The sequence below is a fragment of the Bison bison genome, unplaced genomic scaffold, assembly GCF_000754665.1.
Source record: "Bison bison bison isolate TAMUID 2011002044 unplaced genomic scaffold, Bison_UMD1.0 scf7180017864495, whole genome shotgun sequence".
NCBI classification, from domain to species: Eukaryota; Metazoa; Chordata; class Mammalia; order Artiodactyla; family Bovidae; genus Bison; species Bison bison.
Genome location: NW_011495054.1, coordinates 9726650 through 9736427, shown reverse-complemented (window position 1 = coordinate 9736427; position 9778 = coordinate 9726650). Strand labels below are relative to the sequence as shown.

The 9778-nt window shown below is 52.6% G+C and overlaps 2 long non-coding RNA genes across 3 annotated transcripts in view; both read right to left on the bottom strand.

The window, feature by feature from the left end:
* Positions 1-355: 355 nt before the first annotated feature.
* LOC104980111 lies at positions 356-3839 on the bottom strand. 2 transcript variants are annotated; one of them, XR_824224.1, is made up of 3 exons: positions 3085-3839; positions 2760-2849; positions 356-2332 (listed from the first exon to the last, which is right to left on the bottom strand). It is a non-coding gene; the product is annotated as an uncharacterized LOC104980111 (long non-coding RNA). The 2 variants fall into 2 exon arrangements; XR_824225.1 differs by having other exon boundaries at positions 2760-2844.
* Positions 3840-3903: 64 nt separating this feature from the next.
* The window catches only part of LOC104980110, a 7120-nt gene continuing 1245 nt past the window's right edge, over positions 3904-9778 (bottom strand). Inside the window, exons 2-3 of the long non-coding RNA XR_824223.1 lie at positions 6186-6272; positions 3904-4645 (exon numbers count right to left, since the gene is read on the bottom strand). This is a non-coding gene — a long non-coding RNA (uncharacterized LOC104980110). The remainder of the gene's footprint in view (positions 4646-6185; positions 6273-9778) is intronic.

Here is a 9778-nt window from a genome sequence, read left to right as displayed (position 1 = left end):
ACCCTCAGAACCTGTGCCTCAGGAGACTCTTTTCTGCCCCATCCGCTCATTCTCTGTGTGGACTGGTTTTCTCCACTTGGCATGGCTGTGAAACCCTGCCAGCTTGAATCATGGCCGTATCTGCACTTATATCCCCCTCAAATGAGCAGCACAGGGAAGGACTCACAGTAGGTGCTCAGTTCTGATGAGAAGGGTAGATACTAAATTCCCCAGGAAGCATTCAGAGCTACCGTGGAGGCCATGCCATGCAGTAGATTGCTTGACCTGATTAGAGAGGGATATTAAAAATATAAGAGGGAAAGGCTTCCCTGGCAGTCCAGGGGTTAAGACTCTGCACTCTCAGCACCAGGGGCACAGGTTCGACCCTTGGTCCAGGAACTAAGATCCCACATGCCACCCCGTACAGCCAAAAACAAACAAAAAGATACACCTGGGGAAGCACTGGTCAGAAACGCCTCTGGATCAAAGATGCGAAGTTTACAGTCCAGGGTGCCCGAAAGAGAGAAGCCCTAAATCCAAACTCCCAGACGGACGGGAGTGTTTATTGAGCACCTACTAAGAGTCAAGCACTGTGCCAGCTGTGAGATCTCACTGACTTCTCCCTGTGCCCCACTCCCCGGGTGAGCTGATGGTTCCTGCTTCAGAGTGCCAATCGGACTCACAGGGGTGAGGTGACTTGCCCAAGGTTGCACGTCAGAGCATAACCCTCAGGCTCCAAAGCCCAGGCTCTTCACAGGACTCTCCTCTCCCGGGGGCTCCTCTCCACTGCTCTGGGTTTGGCCAATTCCGTGTCTCTCCAAGGGTCCCAGGGCCTCCCTCGCACAGGACCTGCCACACCGTTTCTGCTTCCCATGTCTCTGCTTCTCCTTCCCCTCCCCATCGGGGGTGGGAATTCTAAAGGGTAGATGGCTCCAGCTTCCAGGTTTGTGGTGACCACCTGCTATGGACTGAATTGTGTCTCCCTCTAAATTCATAGCCCCGATGTGACTATATTTGGAGGTAGGGCTTTGGCATAGGCAATTAAGGCTAAATGAGGTCATAAGGATGAGGCCCTAACCCCATAGGACCAGTGCCCTTATAGGAAAGGGAAGAGATGCCTGATATCTCTCTCCTCTCACACACACCATCTCTCTCTGCGTATGCACAGAGAGAAGGCCATGTAAGAATACAACGAGAAGGTTCTGTCTGCCAGCCAAGGAGATATGCCTCACAACAAACCATCCCTGCCACCTTGGTCTTGGACTTCCAGCCTCCAGAACTATAAGAAAATACATTTCTGCAGTTCGGCCATCCAGGAGTGGAGTTCTGTTATGACAGCGTCCCTTCCTGCCCCAGGAAAAGGATGTCAGGCTCTTGAGCTTCTCCGGGGAAGGCCATGGCCGCCCTCCTGCAAGCACTGAGGCCGGCCCCTCAGTGGGGGACTGGAGAAAGGGAGGGCATGTGAGTGAGCCCACAGCCCTGTGATGGGGAAGCTGTACCTGTATGTAGCCTACCCTGCCCACCTCTGCTTCCCAGGGATGGGGGTGACCAGGAGCAGGAGTCTGAGACTGGGCCAGGGTGAGGCTGATTCCAGACTGTTCCCTTTGGATGTCAGGAGCCAGCCCAGGGTCTGTCTCCTCACAAGCCCCCTGGCCGGGGTCTTCTCCTCTCTTGGAAGCCCTCTCCTTTCAGGATAACCCTTCCCAGAGCTCCACAGCATTAGAAGAAGGCCCAAGCTCCCCCGAGGCCTAGACTGCCTCCTCCTGGTGACCATCAGGGAGAGAAGCAAGGAAGAAGAACCCCAGAAACCCCCAGAAAAATGGGAATCACTCACACGCAAAGGGCGCAAGACAGACTCCAGCCCACTGACTCCCCGAGCTGCGTCCACCCTCCACCCACTGGCAGCTCGTCCTTGACGCCCATCCACAGTTGCCTGCCCCCGTCCTGCAGGTCCTGTGAGACCCAGCCTTGCCGAGGGTGTGGTCAGTGGGGCCTGGGCCCAGGCCAAGCTCCGCCCGGTCACCGGCAGGGATGGGAGGAGCAGTGAGGTCCTCATGGGGTCAGGAAGGGCCTCCAGTCCTGGACAGGGGCGGGGACAGGCAGGCAGGTCCAGGGAGATGCAGAAGGGATGGATGGTGGGCTGCCAGCCTCCCTCGCGCTCCGCCACTGTCCTCGGCCGAGCACCAACCAGGAGGGGCCTTTATCCAGGGGAGGCCCAGGAGTCAGGAAGGATGAGATCTTCGGGGAGCTGTCCAGGGTTCCAGAAAACCAGCGAAGACTGCTCCCTGTGTCACCAGCACCAGAGTCCAGGAGGAGAGCGGGCCAGGAGTCCTAGAGATGCAGCCGGGGCAGCCTGGAGGGGGCACAGCAAGTGAGGAGGGGGGCCTGGCCTTCACCCGAGGCTAACCCACACCTGGTGGGGACACCCTCAGAGACCCCCGTCTCCCTCCCGTGCCGCCAGTGCTGAGACAGGGTAGGGCGGGGCCTTGGATGCTAGTAACGCATAGAGAAGGCGCCCCGCCTTAACAGGGCCAGAGCGGGTATGGAAGCAACAGAGAGCGCCCAGAGCTGGCCCTGCGGGCATCAAAGGCAGATGAGAAGCAAGGGTCCAGTGGGGCAGAAAGGGCCTTCAGAGTCCTCGGGAGGCTCGACATTCCTGCTGGGGGAGGGGGCTCTGCACCACCCTTTGCCAGCACACACACACACACGCACACACATGCACACCTCCCAGTACAGGGAGCTCATTCCCTCACAGAGATGGTGATAAAGCACATTCTTACACGAAGATCTGAGAGGGCAGGACCACATCGCACGTTGACCTCCGGATCCTCAGTTTCTATCCAAGAGAAGGCGCTCGGTCCACATCTGCACTGAATGAAGGCACGTGCTGAAATCTGTGCCGTGGACCTGCCTGCCATGGTCGTGACTCAGCCCCACCACCTCCACCAAGACCCCACACAACAAGCCTTCCAGCCCCCCAGCTCCCAGCAGGAGTGCTTAGGCCGGGCCTGGGTACCCGGGGAAGGGCCCGGGTCGGGGGAACAGTCATCTGCCAGGAAACTAAACTCAGTGGAACCCCCTCCCCCACCCCCTGCCCAGGCTTACCTGGCAGTGCCCTGATCCCAGCTCCTACCCCACGGAGACCCCCACAGGCCCATCCTGGAAGACAAAAGAGCCGACCGCAACACAGGAGAAAACCTCACCCAGGCCCCTCCCCAGCCCGGGCCAGATCTCTCTGCTAAGGAGACAGCCCCGGCCCGGGACCCAGGGAGGCTGGGCCCAGGCACACCACCCCCACCTCCCTTCCCCTACCCAGAAAACCTTTCGCTTCCCAGAACACCTCCCTGTTCCCTGCCAACAGCAGCATGGGACCCCGGAGAGAGCAGGGCAAGCTCAGGTTGAGTGAGAGCGTGGAGCAGGGCGAGAAGCCGGACATCTGATCCCAGCTCCGCTATCCTGGGTCATGCTGGACCGGCGGCCCCTCCCTCCAGGTCCCAGGGTCCTCCCAGTCCAGACATTCCCCCGAAGTGCAGTAACTACCTGCAGCTTGAGGCAGAGGATGGGAAGCAGAAGGCCCAACCTCAGTTATCTTTCTACCCAACTCCCCCCACTCTCATCTCCTATCCTCTTTTCTGATGCCCCAGAAAAAGAAAACGTGGGGAGCCAGATGGTGGGCTGGGGCTCTTTAGCTACATCCCCATGTCTGCAGTGTGGAGAAGACCAGAGAATGCCCACAAATCCTGGGCCAGGACCATCTCCCAGGCTTTTCTGGTGACAGCTAAGCTATCTTAGGGCTTCCCTGGTGGCTCAGTGGTAAAGAATCCGCCTGCTAATGCAGGAGACGAGATGCAGGTTGGATCTCTGGGTCAGGAGGATTCCCTGAAAAAGGAAATGGCAACCCACTCCAGTATTCTTGCCTGGAAAATCCCATGGACAGAGGAGGTACAGTCCATGGGATGGCAAAGCATCAGACACGACTCAGGGACTAAACAACAAACAGTGACAAGGTTATCTTCACCCACTGGCAGGCCCGGCCCGTTCACCGCATCTTCAGAGCTTGCTGTCAGCACCTGGGCTTGGGGGCCCGGGCCCAGAGCAGGAGAGGTACTCAGACCCTTAAACCAAGAAGCACGTGCCCAGGGGTCACAGTGCCGAGGTCCCCACTTGACTGCCAGGCAAGAAAAGGAGCCCTAGCCAAGTTTTATAAATATGATGACAGAGGACAAGAACCAAGAAGGGAAGGGCCAGCCCAAATCACCAGGAGTCCCCAGTCTCCTCCTGACACCAGATCTACAGGTTCTCAAGATGAAGTTACTAAACTCAGCTCCTCAGAAGTCCCTGAGGGTGGAGTTTGTAAAATACTAGCCTTGATGTCAAAAGTGGGGTAGGAAAATTACTCTCTGGGGCCCCATAAAATGGGGACAAGCTTTTTCTTTGTGTCTTAGGGATAGGAAAGCAAAAGAGCTGGAGCGCGATTTCCCCCTGGACTTGGGGATTCAGGGATGCTGTACTTTGCTCCATGGACCAGTAGAGGGCAGGCTGGTAGGCTGTGGGCTGGGAAGTTTGAATACTTATCTGCAAGGCTGCTTCCCAGTGTGGTCCTGAACATCTCCAAGAACCCGGAAATTCCCTTCCTTCTCCTCTGTCTCAGAAACTTGCTTGCACTCTGTGAACAGACCCTGTACCACTCAGAGGAACATTGTTTAAACACAATAACAACCCTTTCCCCTGACCCTGTGAACCCAGACTCCCTGATATGAATAAATCAACGGAGGTTTCAATGGAAACTTCAGCCCCTGCATCAAGCTGACAGTTGTTTAGGAGGGTATAAAGGGCTCTGAGGTCAAACAAACATGAGTGAGATGATGGCTTCCAGACCCATGTCCCCAACGTGTGACTCAAGGCTAATTATTTTCAAAGGCTCAGCCAGTGTCTGGTGCACAGAGTGTGTTTCCAAAAATTATCCTCCCCAGTTAATGATTTAAACTTTGAATAAATCTTTATTCAAATAAATAACACTGATGGGCCACATTTATCCTGCAGGGTTAATAAGCTTGCCGGGGCGGCGGGTGTATATACCCCACTTAGGAAGCACAGATCAAATATAAATCCCGTCTTGGCGGACGGATAAGCAAGCTTGTAGTTGTTGGTAGTCCAGACATACAGTATTAATAAAATCTCCTCAGCAATAAAAAGGAACGAGCTATTGCTACAGACTATGACGAGGACAAACTTCAAAAATAGTACAACTGGGTGAAGGAAGCCAGGCCCAAGATAGGCTGTATGATTTCCATTTACATGAAATGTCCAGAAAAGGCGAACCTATATAGACAAAGCAGACCAGAGGCTGCCGAGGATTAAGAGCGGGCTGGGGATTAGCGCTAAATGGGGTGAGGGATCTTATGGGGCCAGTGGAAGTGTTTTAAAACAGAGTTGTAGTGATGGGTGCAGAACTTGGTAAAATGACGAAAACTCACTGAACTGTGCACTCAAAGTGGGTGAGTTATACGATATGCCTCCCTGAAGTTAGACCCAGAAAAGGGGGCTGAATTGCTGACAACAAACAATGGCAAGTTTAAACCTCAAAAACATTATGCTGCACACACACACAAAAAAAAGCCAAGCACAAAAGCGTCCCTAATGATGAACCTTTAGGGAAAACGTCAACTCTGTAGACACAGAAAGCAGCTCAGTGGTTCCTGAGGCTAGGAGGTGATTTAACAGAGGAACTTTCAGGGTGATGCAACTGTCTGATATCTTGATTGTGGTGGTGGCCACACAGATGTGTACCTTTATCGATATCGAAATGTATGCTTGCATTATGTATGCTTGCATTAAATGATTGCATTTTATGGCATATAAATGACATGGCCTCAGTATAGTTCACTTTTCAAAACTCATCTAGAACTGATGACAGAGGGCAAGACTCAAGAAGGGTCAGGCCAAAGGCCCCACAGAGACCTGGTGGTGAGCTCCCAGGTCCCAGCATCTCAGGTCCCATTACTCTACAACAGACCCCACCCCACTCCTACTTCAAGGTCAGGAGTCCCATCAGGGAGGCCTTGATTGAGGGACTGGACCCCAGAGAACCTCTGAAATCTACAAGTTTTCTCCCACATATGTGGGTTTCATGGTGGACCTGACCACACAGCTTGAGACTGGCCTCCCCCACCCCCAGGAGCACACAGAAGGAGAGGAAGGGTCACCTTGATTACTCCTTTGATGCTGGTAGGGTCACGGCGGCCACATGAATGTGTCTGGAACCATACGGGTAGGCAGGGAGATGCCTCCAGCTGTCATCGAGAGAGAAGGAAAGATGGGGTGGGAAATGTAGCCGTGGGTGCGGTGAGAGTAGACGCCAAAGATGGTGGGAAATGTAGCCATGGGTGCGCTGGAGAGTAGATGCCAGCCTGTGTTCTGAAATCATAGCATTTACCAAAATGCTCTCCTGGGATGCAGAAGGGAAGAGAAATGAGAAACCACAAGGCATCTTGGTGGGGCCAGTGCCAACCAGAACACCCAAAGGTGCTGGAAAGGACATGGGCTTCCGGTCCTGCTCTGGCACCTTGAGCAGCTGCATTGCTTCTCAAGCTGGTCCCCTCATCCACACAATGGGGATACTAATGGCGCCTGCCATACAGGGGCTGTTGTGAGGATTACATGAGTAATGTAATGGTAACTAGTATCTCTTAGCTTGCATTCTCTTCTTTTCTTATGCTATTATGACTACCATTGTCCACACTGCTCATTAATACCATCCACAGATACTCAATTTCCCCCCTACACTCTGCGCTGATCGTTGTAATGGAGGAAAAGCTGCCAGGGAAACGCATTTGGTTGCATTTTAGGATCCCTCTGGGTTTGAGGGCTTTTTTTTTTTTTCCTGACTCTGGAATAAAATAGCTGCTCAGAGAGCTGAGGCATCAGAGAGACGCTGGCCTACATTGCTGTGGATGAGTGAGTACTGGGAGATGATGGCAGCTCCTGGGAATAAGAGGGTGTGAAAGGCGCCTTGCGGCAGACTTGCAGAGGAAGAGAGGCTTCTGCACACTCACACAACACTGTCTCCCGACACATTCCAATACAAACCTCCCCTAAAAAGGGGAGCTTCAGTATCCACACCTCTCTCAAACAAGGGGACCCCTGAGCTGGACTGCCTTTACCTGACAAAACAATGCGTTAGATTGTTTTCCTCCCATTTTATAGATGAGGAAACTGAGGTTCAGAGTCCAGTGCCTTGCTCCAAGATCACCCAGCAAGAAAATGATGCAGCTGGATTCTAACCAGGCCTGTTGAGGCCCTAAGGGAGAGAAGGTTTCCGTTCAGATATGGGGGTGGGGGTTAAAAAAGAAAAGACCCGGAAGGGCTGTATCAAATGCAAACACTGGTCATCAGTGTTTCTGTGAGAGAACTCACGATAACTGCTAAACCAGCTGGGTCACTTTATTCCAGTGGCTTCCATGGTCTTGAGGCAACTGATTATGTTCCCTTTTAGAAGAGGTAGCATACTATAGTAGTTTCAAATACACACTTCAGAGCCAGACTAGTTCTAGATTCAAATCCTGACTCTGCAACTAACCTGCTGTCTGACCCTGAGCCAATCACTTCACCTCTCTTAGCGTCCAGTTCCCATCTGTAGTGCCCAATTCTCAGCCTTTCCGTGGGGTCTCCAAGCGGCAACTCCCAGCAAGAACTTTGGTTAACAAATGGTAGCTGGAGTCGGTTACCATTAATCATCTACTCCACACCTCTGAGCACAGGTTAGCTCAGCCCCTTCCTCCCCTCCATGACTCGCCCAGTAGCTTCCAGAGGGGCCCACCTGGCACCCCAGGGGAGCAAGAGACACCTGCCTCGTCTGATCCGGTCAGCCTGGCGAGGGACAAGGGGACAGATGTCACCCTCAGCCAGCCTTTGCCTCTACTGAGCATCGCTGGCTATTGTTCCACGGAGCTCCAGCTGACAGATGAGCTGTGCCTCAGAGATGAGGGAAGGATCCCTTCCAAACAAAGGACTAGCCTTTAAGTTGTTCCCCAGCCCATTGAGCCTGCACAATGGCCCCAATGCCCCAGAAACACCACTGTTCAAACAGCCTGAGGTCCACCCAGGAGAGAAACCAACAAGCCCAATACAAATGAAAGCACATAACTAGATGTCTCTACAAGATTCAGGGGCAGTAGAAGTGACCTGAGCTGAGAGTGGATGCACTAAAGCAGCCATGTCTCTACTGGGTGTCGGGCACTTTACACACACGGGTTCAGAGCCTCACAATCACCTTTTAAGGGCAAGAATTATGATTCCCACTTTGCAGATGAGGAGACTGGGGTTCAGAAAGGGAAATGACTTCCTCCTGAAACTGACACAGAGCGTAGGGCAGGAGGAGGATTCGCACACAGATCCCTGTAACTCGGCGCCTTCTATTTCTACCACACTAGGCTGCCTGGAGGAGGGATCAACTCAAAGAGCAGAATCCTGCCCTGGGCAGGAGCAGGGATGAGGTCCAGAGAAAGGATCCTTAAGAGGAAGATTTTAAAAACAACTGGCAGGACCAATAATAAGGAGACACCAACCCTGTTAACAGGGATTTCTGCCAAGGGCATAAAAATATGGAGAAACTCCTCTGATGAAACCTTTTAAAAGCATTATACACACAGCACAAATTCACTTAGTATTTTCAAGAACAGAAAATATACTGCAGGGAAATACGTGAAAACGGTAATCAGATCAGATCAGTTCAGTTGCTCAGTCATGTCCGACTCTTTGCGACCCCATGAATCGCAGCACGCCAGGCCTCCCTGTCCATCACCAACTCCCGGAGTTCACTGAGACTCACGTCCATCGAGTCAGTAAAGAGAGTAGTTATTCTTGGATGACGAAATTTTGGATTTTTCATCCCTTTTGTTTTCAGTGTTTTCCAAATCTTCTACAATTATCACACATTCTTTTAAACTTACTATGTTCATCTTAAAGATCACCAAAAAAATTTTATGTTTGAATTCATTTTGAATACCAGTAGAGAGAGTGGTCCTTCTAAATCTCGTGGTAAGTTATGGTTCCTTTGAGCGACTCCAAAGAATCCACCTCTCTCATCCCTGAAGGAGTGAAGAGATGGACCAAAAATGCAGCAGGAAGGTGTAGGGTAGATTTCAGAGACTTTCTCAACGGCCAGCATCATTCATTAACAAAATAGGCGGGCAAGAGAGCCACAGGGATGTTACCCTTAAAACGGGCTTCCCAAGTGGCTCAGACAGTAAAGAATATGCCTACAATGCAGGAGACCGGGGGTTCGATCCCTGGGTGGGGAATTCAATACTTGGGTCAAGAATTTGGTCCTCGGGTTGGAAATGGGTCAGGAAGATCCCCTGAAGAAGAGAATGGCAACCCACACTCCAGTATTCTTGCCGGGAGAATTCCATGGACAGAGGAGCCTGGTGGGCTACACAGTCCATGGGTTTGCAAAGAGTTGGATACCCTCAAAATTTTTTCAACATGAAATTAACCAACCTCAGTGTGGGCCACCCAACGCTAACCTCTTCCCAAGTGTCCCCAGGGATACCTTTTTACCCAGAGTGGTTCTGGGCCGGGGGTGAGGGGAGAGGTCTGACCATCTGCCCAAAGAAGAGGAGGAAGGGGTCTGAGTAAACCTCCAGATGCCCAGCCCCACCCTAGCCTTGCTGACTCATCCCCTGGCCACGTGGCCCGGACATCTGCCGTACCTGAAGCAACGCCCCTAAAGTCTGAGAACCGCTGTCCTCAGGTTTCCCAGTCTGTCGAGTGGAATTACTTATCCCTCCCCTCCCCC